Source organism: Mustela putorius, unplaced genomic scaffold (genome assembly GCF_011764305.1).
Source record: "Mustela putorius furo isolate JIRA1106 unplaced genomic scaffold, ASM1176430v1.1 tig00003988_pilon_pilon_pilon, whole genome shotgun sequence".
NCBI classification, from domain to species: Eukaryota; Metazoa; Chordata; class Mammalia; order Carnivora; family Mustelidae; genus Mustela; species Mustela putorius.
The window spans coordinates 15,602,239-15,615,740 of NW_025422127.1; the positions used below are offsets into that span (position 1 = coordinate 15,602,239).

At 36.8% G+C, this 13,502-nt stretch overlaps 1 protein-coding gene across 15 annotated transcripts in view; it reads left to right on the plus strand.

Moving 5' to 3' along the window:
* Positions 1-13,502, plus strand: part of ERC1 (ELKS/RAB6-interacting/CAST family member 1) — a 558,286-nt gene that overhangs the window by 399,976 nt on the left and 144,808 nt on the right. The gene's annotated exons all lie outside the window — the stretch shown is intronic.

Sequence of the window (13,502 nt, forward strand, 5' to 3'; positions counted from 1 at the left end):
ATAATACATTGAAGGGACTTTTAGAGTCCATATATTTGGGTGTCACAAAAAATACTTGATCATTAGAATGATGAACACATCGTCTAATTAGAACCCTCTAATTAGAATGCATAGATGCATTTTATATACAATTTGGTAGTTGACTATAGTTCTATATTTTTTTAAAGGTAGGTATTGTGTACCATTATTTTACAAATTAATATGGATCCTATAAAATTTTAGTGGATCTTACTTTAATCAATAAGTAAAGTGACACATCAATAAGTAGATATTATCTTAACAAAGTAATCCTTTCTTTATGGCTTCTTTTTTTTTTTTTTTTTTTTAATGTATTCTGAGGATGCCCGGGTGACTCAGTCAGTTAAGTGTCCAACTCTTAATTTCAGCTGAGATCAAGATCCGAACCAGGGTTGTGAGATAGAGCCCCAGGTGAAGCTCTCTACTGGGCATGGAGCCTGCTTAAGATTCTCTCTCACTCTCTTCTTCTGTACCTCCTCCTCCTTCTTTCTCTCCCTCTCTTAAAAAAAAAAATGTATTCGCAGCATCTGGGTGGCTCAGTTGGTTAAGCATCTGCCTTAGGCTCAGGAGTCCTAGAGTCCCAGGATCGAGCCCCACATCGTGCTTTGTACTCATCGGGGAGCCTACTTCTCCCCTCTCTCTTTGCCCCTCCCCACTCATGCCCTCTCTCTCTCACGCTCACTCTCTCTCTCTTAAATAAGTGGGTAAAATCTTTTTAAGCAATGTATTCTGAGACTAATTCTGATCCTTAATTTCTCTTCTAATTTTTAGATTCCAGTTATATTGTCTATTTTACTGTAGACTTTTTACTGTAGACTTTTCATGTATTTTACTTCATGTATGCAAAATACTAAGGAGATGTAAAACATTCTATTAAAACTCATTTAGGATTTATATTTTCCTGCTTAGACAAAAATAGCACGGTAAACTGCATATAGATTTGTGTCTCTTTCATGTAATAGCCCAAACTGTGGTATTATAACTTCACTCCATGGAGTTTTCAGGAGTTCAGAGTCATGAGTTCGAGCCCTGTGTTGAGTATGGAGAAAACTAAAAAATATTTTTTTTAAATTTTTAAAAAATAGAGTATCTGTAATTAGTGTGTAGTAACTGAAACATTTTATCCCCTATTCTTTTCATTTTACTGTAGGCATTTTCTTAAAGATGCCTTTCCTGTTTATTAGGCCAGTTATTGAATATGAGTTGGATAAATTTCTTATGTGTTTGACAAACTAAAATTAACTTTCCCCCTCTGAAAAATCATTAAGTTATTAAATTGCAGAGTAGCTTGAGTCAAAAGCCTCTCATTCAGAAATCTTAAGTGATTTGGCTTTATGCAAAAGTGTCTTCTTCCTTAGAAATCATACCATGCTTTCCTTCTACAATCCTATTCAGTTTTTATGTAGATGTTTCTTACTAGAGTCAGAAAGGGATCCTGTTTTCTGTAGGGCAGTATGCACCTTTAATGTATTAGGACTTCCTCAAGAAAGTTTCATCTTTAAAAGATCAGCATAAAGAAAAGTGAACATAGCAGTCTTGTGCAAAGAATTATTTGCTTTCTGTTATCCCATAATTGTGTAATTATTGAGGAAAATTTGTTTATTTGATTATTGAAGGGTCTATCTTGTTGCATATAGGATAGGTAATGCTATAATTAGTCATTCATCATTTTCTTTTCTCTAATGTTTGGGTAAATGGGCTTTCCTACCATTGGTTCAGAGACAGTTGACCAAAAAGTATTTTTAGTTCTGGACTAGTTTAGTTTTGAACAGTTGGCTCTAATTTACGTGTGTGTGTGTGTGTGTGTGTGTGTGGAGGATATAGCGTATATGAGGATAGATAAGTAGATATATCTAAATGGAGGATATACTGTAATTAAGACATGGTCTCTATACTCAGGAAACTTACATCCTACTTGAATAGTCAGGATTTAAATATGTGCAAAATTCCCTTTTTTAAAAAAAATATTTATTTATTTTAGAGAGAGAGATCTCGATTGAGGAGAGGGAGAGGGAGAGAATCCGCAAGTAGAACCCCTGATGAGCAGGGAGCCCAACTTGGGGCTCAATCCCAGGACCCTGATCATGACTGAGCCAAAATCAAGAGTCAGATGCTTAGCTGAATGAGCCACCCAGGTACCCCTCAGAATTCCCTTTTTTAAAAATCCTCCTCAGGGATGCCTGGGTGGCTCAGTCTGTTAAGCGTCTGCCTTCAGCTTGGTTCATGATCCCAGGATCCTGGGATGGAGTCCTGGATGAGGCTCCTTCCTCAGCAGGGAGCCTGCTTCTCCCTCTGCCTGCCACACCCCTGTTGGTGCGTGCGCAGGCATGGGCGCTTGCTTGCTCTGACAAAATTGTTTATAAATAAATAAGTAAATAACCCTCCTCAGCTTACCAGTAATGTCTCTTCCAAAATCATATATATGGTATAGGTGATAAAGTTCTTTGTGATTAGACAAGTGAAAGATGTCAGAAATAAAGAAGCTTGAAAAGATTTTATTGAGAAGGTACATGTAGACTTTAAAAGAAGTCAAGGTATTCAAAGACAGACCCATTAAATTGAGGTGATGCTGCTTTAGTCTCTAGCCTAAAAAGAAAAAGTTGTCTGTTTGTATTAGACTAATCAAGAATTTATGGAAATCTGTGCTTGGGTGAGTTTTGCATTACAACCTCACTTTCTCTTTAGGGAAGCTTGGTACTGTACTTAAATACCAGATCCCTGCTGCTTTCTTAATCTTGAGCACTGTAAGCAAGATCTAGATCTAAACATTCTACAGTCATGAATATGGAGTGAAAATCTCCCCTGAAATTGGTTTTATAAAAGTGTCTTTAAACAAGCAAAACTCTGGAACATTGGACCACATAATGCATCATTTGTAAAACTATGATTATTCATAGGGTTGAAGTATAGTTTTTGAAAGCTTTTTGCTTATTGTCAGCTAGTCAGTCCAATGAAGGATGAAACTGACAGCTGACTCTTTGTATATAACTTGGGAGTAAAGAGTAGAAAGAATGTCCAGACTTTATTGGGACCTTATCTACAGTCAGGGAAGCTAATTTTACTTAAAATATTCATGGAAAAGGAGCTGAATTCCATTGTTTCTTAAAAGTAAACCATTTTGTTTTTGCATGAGGTTCTTTATTTTAGACTTCTTATCTCCAGATTGCTTTATTCTGTTGTTAGTACTTAAGTGTTATTATCTCATATAGCTCAAGAGAAAATTGGACAAGCTTTTTTATAATCAAATACTTACATCAAGTTTCACCAAATATTAGAACTCCAATAAATATCACCCTCACTTTCTTAAAGAGATATTCAGTATCACTGTAAATGATATTTAATGCCAAAAGAAAACAAACTGCAGAAATTCCAAGTTATGTACAGTCTAGCAGCACTGAAGCCCTGAAGCCATGTTTCTGTATTATACTCTTTTTTAAAAAAGATTATATTTATTTAACACAGAGAGAGAGAGAGAGAGATACAAGTAGGCCCAGAGTTAGGCAGAAGAGAGGTGGAAAGCAGGCTCCCCACTAAGCAGAGAGCCTGGTGTGGGGCTCGATCCCAGGTCCCTGAGATCATGACCTGAGCCGAAAGCAGAGGCTTACCCCACTGAGCCACCCAGGCACCCCTCTATATTATACTTTTGAACTAGACTTAATAAGGGAGAGCATCGGGACCCCAAGGAGGCCAGTGTCATTCAATAAGTCCTGTCAGTACTTCTACCTCAGACCTTTCCTCTTCTCAGTTCATCCTAATCTTGGCTCTTCCCACCACCACTTCCTTGTCCAACTATAACTATAAATAAAAGGCATAGTTTTTAGGGATGTAATTTTCTGTTTTAGAAACCAGTAATAAAGGAAAAGAGTTTGAAAGAAGGAAACTAATTAGGAAAAATACTTACAGTGTATGTTTTACTTAAAGATCACTTAAATTTGGAAGAATAAAAATACATTGTATTTTAAGACATTATCCTAAGTGAAATAAGCCAGATACAAAAGGACAAATACTATATGGTTCTACTTATAAGGAAACTAGGGTAGTTAAAAATTCATAGAGATGGGAGGTAGAATAGTGGTTGCCCTGGACCGGGAGTCGAGGGAAAGGCGAATTAGTGTTTTATGGGTACATAGTTTTAGCTGGAGAAAACAAACAACTTCTAGAAAAGGATCATGATTTTGTTGGTTGCACAACATTGTCAGTATATAGTGCTACAGAATCATATGTTAAAAAGTGATTAAAATGGTAAATTTGATGTTACGTATATTTTACTATAATAAAAAGATGCATTGTACTTATTGTTGTCATGTTAGCTGTGTAATATTCCTCATTCACAAAATGTTTATGATTTTGAAAATTATTTGATTATATTATTGTTACAATAAAATATATACACGTTAAGGGTATAATGTGGTGAGTTTTGACAAGTGTAGACACTGTGTTACACCCACCATAGTCAAACTATAATACATTTCCAAAAGGTTCTCTTGCTTCTCTGACCAGCCTTTCTGAAGCCCCTGCTCCAGTCCCTGGCAACCACTGATTTGCTTTCTGTCTCTTTGTGGATTAGGTTGCAATTTTTTTTTTTTAAACAGATGGAAAAGATACAAGCTTCTGTTTTTTCTAACAAATATAGCTACAGACATCAACTTTGCCAGTCTGAGAAGTAGGCAGAAACTTTATAACAGAAGTATCAATATCATAGTAGACCTATATCCTCCAAATGTGTCACAGTCTGCCGGTTTGGGAATACCAAAACGTTCATAGTTCAGAAAAAATGAGGAGAAAAAATGAACACAGGTTTTCCATGCAAAATTTTGTTTAATCAGCTTCACTTACTGAGCTGTAACTACCAACAGTTACTGATTTTATTGTGTTAACTTTGATTCTTTTCAAGGACTTCTGAAAAATAAATCAGCCCATATTGGGATAACTTCTTTGCCCCTTCTTATGTCAGTGTTTATCTTAATATAAATCACTTTTCTTCCCTGATTTCAGGAGATAAAGAGACATTAAACAAGAGAAGATGGAGAAGATTCCAAATTATTCTGGGCAAAGGCCTTGCTACAGGAAGGTTATATGAGGCAGGACCCCAGCATGCCTTATTGGATCAAATGCCCTGAGATAGTCTGTATTTGGTAACATTTGAAAGTCATTTTCCAAGGGTGCCTGGGTGGCTCAGTGAGTTAAGTATCTGACTCTTGGTTTCTGCTCATGTCATGATCTCAGGTCCTGAGATCAGATAGAGCTTCATGCCTGTTCCTCCCCAAGCTTGCGTGCACAGGCTCGCGCTCACTGTCTCATAAATAAATAAAATCTTTAAAGAAAAAAAAAAGTTACTTTCCAGCATCAAAACATAAATGTGATGTATTTTATATTTCATATTCATTGAAATATATAGCAATTTATCATAGTCCCACCTTTGGGACTACTTTCCAGCATCAAAACATAAATGTGATATATTTTATATTTCATATTCATTGAAAGATATAGCAATTTATCATAGTCCCACCTTTGACTTTTGAATCCGCAATTCAGATAGCATCATTTTATTCTTCATTCCTTAAAAATAATTTTTGTAATGTAAGTTTTATTCATAATACATCTCCAGCAGTAACATCCTGACCTTCTGCTTTGAGAATCATTCATTCTCCCCTCTTTGCCTCTAAATCAGTCCTTTCTAAACCCTTGCTTTACTTTCCTAGAACTTTTGATGCTACCATATTATCAGAATCAAATCATTCTTAATTCAACATTTTGAGTAACCCCTACTTGTCAAGTTTGGGTCAGAATCCTCGAGGATTTCATAATCTTAAGTGTATTCCTTACTATTATTCCACACCATCTCTACTCTGATCCAAAGCCACCTTTTCAGTTTCTCTTTGCCCATGGAGACCCTTGAATCCAGCTATGCAGTGTATCTTCACACATGCCTGTGCTTTTACACTTGCCACTTTCTCTTTCTCACGATCTCTGTCAAAATAGGTCCTTCTCGGGACGCCTGGGTGGCTCAGTTGGTTAAGCAGCTGCCTTCGGCTCAGGTCATGATCCCAGCGTCCTGGGATCGAGTCCCACATCGGGCTCCTTGCCCTCCGCAGGGAGCCTGCTTCTCCCTCTGACTCTGCCTTCCACTCTGTCTGCCTATGCTCGCTCTCGCTCACTCTCTCTCTGACAAATAAATAAATAAATAATCTTTTAAAAAAATAATAAAAATAAAAAAATAAAAAAAAAATAGGTCCTTCTCAGGTTCCAAGTCTTCAGCCTAAAGTGATTTCTTTGTCCACTGTATGACTTGAGCATCTATTGTCCATGCGATTTATTGGCACTTACACTTTATTGTCTCATCTCATTCGTTTTATTGAAATATTACAGTTAAAGAGGATAGACCAACTCAAAACAACACCATTTATACAGTATCTCTGATAACCTCTTTAAACACCCAGTCATGGAAAGCCCTACCACTTTTTAGGTTTCCAATTCTACTTAATACAAGTTAATACGTTACATGTTTCATTAGATGAAATCTCTTTGTAACTTTCCCCCCTTTAATGCCATTTGTGTCCTCTAGAGGACCACAGATCTAATGTCTTACTTCTGCTGTTCTGACAGCAATCATGTTATATGGATAAATCTTTTTGGATTAACATGCCTTTTATAACCCCATTCTGCCACCTTCCTTTGGATACCCTCTACTTGGACACTGTTGATTAAATTATAACATCTAGAATTGAACCTATGACTCCAGTTGTCATCTGTCTTCTTAGAGAAAAAACAAAACTCTTTTCTTTAAGTGAAAGATAAATTAGCCAAAGTTAGTGGTCTCTTTTCCAGTCTTGGTTTTCTTCATGTTTTCAAATTCTTCCCACTCTCTGCTCACTAGCCTGCCATGCTACTGGACAAAACAAAACAAAAACAAACAAAAACTTTAAAGTGAAATAGGGAATAGCTTCAATAAGGGAATACATTGGAACAGTTTGGAAACCAAGCCACCAAATTGGATAGAAATGGAAACAGAATTGGAGGAGCTATTGGCACAAGATGAATTTGTGAAGTGCCTACTCCATTCCAGGAACTATTCTTACACTTGGGATACATTAGTGAACAAAACGGATGAAGATCTTGCTTTCTTGGAGCTATTCTGAAGCAAAGGCTTTAGGCACAAAGGAAGACTAGAAAATAGTATCAGAGTATATAGAGTACAGAGAATACCTCATACCAAATAAAAGAAAAATTGTAAATGGTTTAGGGACATGCAATGCAGAATATTAATATTTGTAAGCTTCTGGTGTGCAAAGCCATGAATTTAGACTCTATAAGGAAAATAATATATTTTAAAAATTAAAGATGGGGTATTATTCACAATAGGCAAAGGTGGAAGCAACCCAAATGTCCATCAGCTGATGAATGGATAAACAGTGTGGTGTATATATACAGTGGAAATTTTTCAGCCTTGAAAAGGAAGGAAATTCTGACACATGCTACCACACAGATAAACCTTGAAGACAATATGTTAAATGACATAAGCCAGACACAATAAGACAAATCTGTGTGATTCCCTTTATATGAGGTTCCTAGAATAATCAGATTAATAGAGACAGAAAGTAAATGGTAGTTGTCAAGGGTTGGGGGTGGGGAATGGGGAATTCTTTATTAGGTACAGTTTGAGTTTTACGAGATAAAGAGATTGGTTATCTGGAGATAGGTTACACAACAGTATGAATGTACTTAACACTACTGAATATACACTTAAAAATGGTTAAAATGGTAAACTTTATATTATATGTATTTTTTTTTTTATTTGACAGAGAGAGATCACAAGTAGGCAGAGAGGCAGGCAGACAGAGGAAGGAAAGCAGGCTCCCTGCTGAGCAAAGAGCCCGACGTGGGGCTCGATCCCAGGACCCCGAGATCATGACCCGAGCTGAAGGCAGAGGCTTTAACCCACTGAGCCACCCAGGCGCCCCTATTATATGTATTTTACCACAATAAAAAAATTTAAAAATATTTTTGAAATAGTGAGCTAAATTGAAAGACCAATAAACTCATAGAAACCTTAAAAGAAAATTTTAAAAACATAAACCATAAACATAATATAGTTGAGGAAGCAGACCTTTGGATGTGTAGAAGAATTGGAGGGCATTTACAGAGCGCATGTCTATTAATATCACTTAAACTGAACTACTGAAAGGAAATACTGAATAGACAAAAATTAGTTAGGTGAGGAGTCAGTTTTTTTTTTTTTTTTTTAAGATTTTATTTATTTATTTGACAGAGAAATCACAAGTAGGCAGAGAGAGGAGGGGAAGCAAGCTCCCTGCTGAGCAGGGAGTCTGGTTTGGGGCTTGATCCAAGACCCTGAGATCATGACCTGAGCCGAAAGAAGAGGCTCAACCCACTGAGACACCCAAGCGCCCAAGGAGTCAGGTTTTAAAGGAGAGATAGTTTCAGGCATTTCAGGTAGAGAGCATAGCATAAATCTAAGTGAAAACCCAGTGATACAGGGTCCTTAAGAAGTAGGTTGAAAATTGTAGCTGGTCAAATACTAAGCCAAAGTGCTTGATGTGGTAAGAAAGCAGATGAAAATGAATTGGGAGAGTAGGACATTGTAGAAGAATGGTGAAATCGGAATGGGCTTAAGAATGATATAGACCTAGGGTATCTGGGTGGCTCAGTTGGTAAAGCACCTGCCTTGGACCCAGGTCATGATCCCAGGGTCATGGGATGGAGCCCTGCATGGGGTCCTTGCTCAGCAAGAAGTCTGCTTCTCCCTTTCCTTCTGCCTGCCACACCCCCTGCTTGTGCACTCTCACTCTTCTCTCTCTCTCTCTCTCTCTCTGTGTCAAATAAATAAATATTTAAAAAATGGTATAGACCCATGATAAAAGGATGGTAGTGACTGTGATAATTATAGATACAAAGCCCAAGGCTCATTAAAAACTGTTAGAAATGAAGAACAGACAATGTGAATGTTGGTTATGGAGAGCAAAGAAGTCAGATTACTTACATGTTAGCCTGTGGATCTAGGAATATAGTGATTTAATTAACATGGAAAAAAATTATGGTAGATGAAAAGTTTTATTTAGTGTTGGCATTCTACATTAAAGATATTTTTGGGTACCTAAAACAGAGATAATAAGACCAAGGCTTGAAAGATCAGACGTTTCAGTCAGGAATGCCCAAGTAGGCTCACCCACAGGCTGGTTTTCACTGAGCTTAATTAAGGTAGTGTGTCTGCCATACTCTCTGAGACCTCTCTGTAAGTGAAGTTAGAGAAAATAATATTCAAAAGGATTTCTCCAGGAAATGAGGTGGAAGAGATATCCCGGTAGTTTATGAGTCACTCTGGATAGTTAAATGGTTAAATAACAAGTAAAGGAGGCATCAGAATCAAGGAAGCATCAATAAGAGAATCTAGATTTCAGGTTTATTTTAAATTGAAGTTGATTAAACTATGCTTACATGTCCATGACAATAATATATCTAAAGCAACTGACTTTATTCTTACTTTTATCTGAGCTCTCATGATGTTTTCAGGATTATGTAATTTGTGAAACATGATTGTGTAATCATTGAATTTGAAATACCCAGTTGGAGGAAGAAGGGAAAATAAATCTTGATGGTATCCCTTCATTCTCACCCCTTTTCTGTCTGTCATTTCAGTGAAAAACACTCACATAAGGATGCCTGGGTGGCTCAGTCAGTTAAGCGTCTACCTTCTGCGTAGGTCATGATCTCAGGGTCTTAGGATCAAGCCCTGCCTCGGGCTCCCTGCTCAGCAGAGAGATTGCTTCTCCCTCTGCCTCTGCCTGCTGCTCTCCCTGCTTGTGCTTTCTCTCCCTCTCAAGTAAATAAATAAATAAAATTTTTAAACACACACACAAACACACACACACACACACACATACATATTTAGGACTCACTCTTAAATTGTTAACCACCATCAATCCAACACTGATCAAATTTCTTTTTTACTAGTGATAGCAGACTAATGTTGTGTTGTCCTCAAAGACTCGGGCATTATGGAAAAGATTTTGAGCTCCATTTGCCTTGGATGTTTGCTTCCTATTTCTAAAGGTTCTCAGAAGGGAGATGGGGACAAAGGAGGTGGTCTTACTATTTCTTAAAGCTCAAATGACACAGTAGAATACTTTTAGAGACATCTTGATTCTATTAGAATTTTCAGGTCAAAGGGCAGGTTCAACTGTTATGTAGTTTAAAGCACCAGGGATGGATTGAAAAGACCTCTTTAATGACTTAAAGTTGGATTTCTGCTACTACCTACTCATTATGCAAGTAATATGGCATGTTAGTCAAGCAGTAGGGGGCCACTAATCACTTTGAAAGGTTCTGTGTATACATTTTCTTTTTCTTTTTCATTTTTTTAGCTGAGGAAAAGACATTAACAGAACAAGGAGAGCAGTTGAGCATTGCAGTTCTTTATTTTGCTGTGGGCTTGTGGCATACATATATTACCTTTCATATTATATGTGCTTGTATTACTCCCTAGGGGCTCATGGGAAATGAAGTCAGAATGTGCTTCACTAGCAAGTCTTCCTTTTCTATAGATAGACTTTAGTTAGTAAAGCTCTTGAAGTCAGTTATTAATCCTTATCAAGGTTCATTTTCTTTAAAATAGCCATGTTAGAATAGGTGAGTTCCACATCTCAAGCAATTGACTCTGATTAAAAAGGAGCTATTTCTGGTATTCTTATTTTCTTCTTTTTGGTTTTCTGGATCTTCCAGTTTTTATTCCATGAATGCATATTACTTTTATCAGAAAATACCTTTCTTTTTTCAAAGAACCAATTTTATTAAGAGTTAAGTGCCTACTAAAATAATTTGCTTTTTTTTTTTCCACTCTGAATTCCATTCCCTCTGGAAAGCAGGGCATTCTTTAAAATTTTTTAGTTTTGACACTTCTGAGTGCTCTCTGTGAAACTTAACCACGTAAGTTCAACTATACCATACAGTCTTTTCTATCAAATAGTATTGAGGGAACAACAGTTTTCTTATTCCCCAAAATTAAATGGCTCTTACTGTTTATTAGCTTTAATATTCTTGACGGTCTTTCAGATTTCTAAGAGATTGCTCTTCCTTATAATTGTCCATTTCAAATTTACCAAAATTGTAGGCAAGAGAACAATACTCTCTCTCTTTCAAAAACAAAAGAAAAACATAAAAGCTAATATATCCATAAAAAATACTGACATTTCCCCCAAGTTTATATGTTTATATGTGCAGTGTGTAATGAAAAATTTTATTCTCTTGACTATCAATTGACCTTTTTTTTTAAAAAAAGATTTTATTTATTTATTTGACATACAGAGATCACAAGTAGGCAGAGAGGCAGGCAGACAGAGGAGGAAGCAGGCTCCCCGCTGAGCAGAGAGCCCGACTGGGGGGGGGGGGGGGCTCGATGTGGGGCTCAGTGCGGGGCTAGATGCGGGGCTCAATCCCAGGACCCTGGGATCATGACCTGAGCCGAAGGCAGAGGCTTAACCCACTCAGCCACCCAGGGGCCCCTATCAATTGACCTTTTTAGGCATATACACACATAGAAATCACTATCAAGAGTATACTTTCAAAATGGAAAAGACAGTAGTGTGTTAAGTTAGAATATATTTAGAGGTTGAGAGCGATGGGTATGGGAGAGAAAGTTTGATTCTGTGCAGTTTGTAGTATTTATCAATGCTCAATAAAAAATAAATGACATAATAAAATTTCTATTTGGATTTTATATAAAAAGAACAAAAGACTTAAAATTATATATCTTAGTAAAATAGACATTATTCCAGTGGCTCAGAGTCTAGTACTACATCCTTTATTTTAAAAATTTAGAATCTGAATTGTCACCTGTTATATCATATTGCAGTATGGGAATATGACATTTTACCCCAGAGATTAACTGTACCACAGTAGCTGACCAAGCATATCATTTATAAAAGAATTTGGAATTCAGTTGAGATACTTCACCAACATAGAATAATTTTTACTATTTCACATTATGATACTTTCCTTAAGCACAGAATGGAACTCAGATCCCATCACCTTTGTATCTTCCATTTTGCAAAAGTGCTCCTTACTTCATCTGATTGGATAATTTATCTTTCATTCATCTTGTGTTATTTGCCTGCTGCTAAATGTGTAATTCTGTTAGTGCACAGAAATACTGCAGCACCCTTATTGAGAAAACACATTTCTCATTCCAGCTTTGTCAGTCTTTGAGCTTCCCCAAAGGGAATAGATGATGGCAATTAGCAGGAAATTGTGCATAGTGAGACCAACTTGAACTCCTTCACCTTTAAGCTCATTTCACCACTTAACATATTTTTTTCAAGTGGTCAGTGGGTATATATAGACTATTGTTATCCCTTTGCTTTTGACTAAAGCTTCATGGGATAAGCCATCTGCCATTTTTTAGAAGTATAGAGTTTAGGGACAGTGGAAAATTACAGTGGGGTCAGTGAGAATCTTCTTCCCTTCCAACAGCAGAGACTGGTTAAACAAATCTTCATTTCCATAATGTAAGCTGATCTGTCTCCTCCGTTTGTTGGTACTGCTTGTTCAGAGTTCTCCAGACCTACCCATCCAGAACACAGAAAATCCTTGTCAGAATATGCAAAAATAGTCTTCCAGTTTGTGGCTAAACTAAAACACTTCCAGATGACTGCTGTTGAGGCATAATTATCTTAACAAAAGACAGAAGCAAGGTTAAACTTGGGCAGTTCATTCTTAGATTCAGCATTTCCTCAGGTCAAAAGCTCAGGCCACTTAAATAGTTCCTGTAAATCAAATCTGCATTCTCACTGATGACTTAAATAATAGATGAGCTATTGAGGAATGCATTTTTGCCAAGGAGACTAACTGTTCACCAACTTCGTTCAGATCATTTTGTAAATATCTCGTGTTCACCCTCTTCTAAATCCCACCTTCTTTTCCTTCTGGATGTGAGCCAAAAAGTAGTTAGCTAAACCACAAGGAATCCTTAAGGTTCAAGTTATTGTTTCAAAGTCCACAAACGTTTGCCAAATAAAGCCACGACTGGAAACTGATTTGCATTGATGAGAGAAAGAGAATTATAGATGTTTAGAATGCCCCAAGAACAGATGGCTGATTTTCTAAATCCTATTTCCTAATGTTTACAATTTGTTACACACTCTATACATAAGAGTGTTTTCAGTTTCAGTAATGCCTCAATTTGCCTGGCAGGAACAGAATGCTTATGAAAAGAATGAATTAATTGGGTAAAATGTATGGGTGATAGTTTTAGTCTTAGTTCTAAAAATTCATTAATTTTGTTTACTTTCTGAGTCTAACTATAGGAACTCTTTAGTAAGATGTCAGGATAACACAATGATAAAGACATTTAGAGTCAGAGAAATCTGAGTGGGATTCCTAGCTGCACCATTTACTTCAAGTGTGAACTTGGGCAAGCTATATAGACTCTCTGAGCCTTGGTTTCATCACCCATAAAATGGGGGTGATTA